This window comes from Colobus angolensis, unplaced genomic scaffold, assembly GCF_000951035.1.
Source record: "Colobus angolensis palliatus isolate OR3802 unplaced genomic scaffold, Cang.pa_1.0 Scaffold28, whole genome shotgun sequence".
Taxonomy (NCBI): domain Eukaryota; kingdom Metazoa; phylum Chordata; class Mammalia; order Primates; family Cercopithecidae; genus Colobus; species Colobus angolensis.
Genome location: NW_012116043.1, coordinates 6760174 through 6762285, shown reverse-complemented (window position 1 = coordinate 6762285; position 2112 = coordinate 6760174).

The following is a 2112-nucleotide window of genomic DNA, read 5'->3' as shown; positions in this document are numbered from 1 at the left end:
CTCGGCCTCCCAAAGTGCTGGGATTACAGGCTTGAGCCACCGCGCCCGGCCTGTTGTTGTTTTTAAGACAGAGTCTCACTCTGTCGCCCAGGATGGAGTGCAGTGGCACAATCTCGGCTCACTGCAACCTCTGCCTTGCCTCTGGGGTTCAAGCGATCTTCCTGCCTCAGCCTCCCAAGTAGCTGGGATTACAGGCACCTGCCATCACACCCAGCTAATATTTGTATTTTTAGTAGAGATGGGGTTTTGCCATGTTGGCCAGGCTGGAAAACATAGTTGTTGAATGGAAACCCAGCACCCCAATTCCTCCTCCCCAAGTCCCAAAACTACTCACCCTTCTGGAAATCTCGGAATAACTGCTGAAATTTTCTCTTTTCCTGGATAACCAAATTCTAACACCCTTTACAGATGGTGTCCATGGCTTTTAACCCTCCTTGAAATGGCATTCATTAATCCCACAACTATTTATTGAGTGCCTCCTTGATTCACACCAAAGCAACCTTAGGCAGGCACTGTGGCTCATACCTGTACATTTTGGGAGGTCAAGGCGGGTGGATCCCTTGAACCCAGAGTTAGAGACCAGCCTGGGCAACATAGTGAAACCCCATCTCTACAAAACAAAAACAAAACACAGCAGCCTTGGTAGGAAACCCTACTCTTCATCCTGCGGCACCTATTCACAGCAGAGAGTAGGACGATCACTGTGGTAAGGCTGAGATGCTCTGAGATGAAGACGTTGGCTCTTATCCCCAGCCTGAAGAGAGAACATTCTGAGATGACTCCCTTACAAATTGAAAGCAGGTGAATATACAAAATTCTTTCTCATTCAGAACACCTCTCACAACTGTAATACAATACTCACGGGTCCACAGTCTGACACCACTCACTTAATAAAAAGAAAAGTCCCCGTCTAATCCCAGCACTATGGAAGGCCAAGGCAGGAGGCTCACTTGAGAGCCCAGAAGTTTGAGACCAGCCTAGGCAACATAATTAGGCCCTGTCTCTATTAAAAAAAAAAAAAAAAAAAGTCATCTCTGAGGAGACTTAACTTTGTCCGTCCTCTTCACTGTTTATTTTCAGGTCCTAGGACCCAGCTTATAAAACATACTCAACAAATGTTTGTTGAATGAATGAATGAATTCCTCAACCTCCAAAACTATGTATATTTTCAGCTTGATCAACTAATACCGGCTGGGTGTGGTGGCTCATGCCTTTAATCCCACCACTTCGGGAGGCCAAGGCAGGCAGATCACCTGAAGTCAGGAGTTTGAGACCAGCCTTGCCAACATGGTGAGACCCTATCTCTACTAAAAATACACAAATTAGCTGGACGTTGTGGTGGGCACCTGTAGTCCCAGCTACTCAGGAGGCCGAAGCAGGAGAATTGCTTGAACCCAGAAGGGGGAGGTTGCAGCGAGCCAAGATCGCGCCGCTGCACTCCAGCCTGGGTGACAGAGTGAAACTGTGTCTCAAAAAAAAAAAAAAAAAAGGTCCTGGCGCACTGGCTCACACCTGTAATCCTAGCACTTTGGGAGGCCGAGGCGGGCAGATTGCCTGAACTCAGGAGTTTGAGACCAGCCTGAGTAACATGGTGAAACCCCGTCTCTGCTGAAACACAAAAAATTAGCCAGGCGTAGTTCCAGCTACTCAGAAGGCTGAAGCAGAATTGCTTGAACCCAAGAGACAGAGATGCAGTGAGCCAAGATCACGCCACTGCACTCCAGCCTGGGTGACAGAGGCAAGACTCCGTCTCCAGAAAAAAAAAAGATACCAAGTTTCTTAGAGGTATAAAAAATATGTTGGTTGGTGTGCCTTGGGGAGGCAGGAACACCTTTCTAGCTCCGAAGTCCAGACCCTTACCCACTCTTCCGCACTGCCACCCTTGTTCATGAGACCTGTTGCACAGAAACTGAGTCATGGGGACGAGCCGGCATCGCCCACAGCTGAGGCCTAAAAACACGTACCCTACGTCCTCCACCGCCACGACCCAGCAGTCTGGGAGGTATCCCAAGTTCATGATGTCAGGTGGAGGAGGGGGCCGCTGTTTGCGTATGACAGCAGCTTCCTCCGTGCTAGGCTGTGGCTAATTATTAGGTAACTAGCGTCATTGGG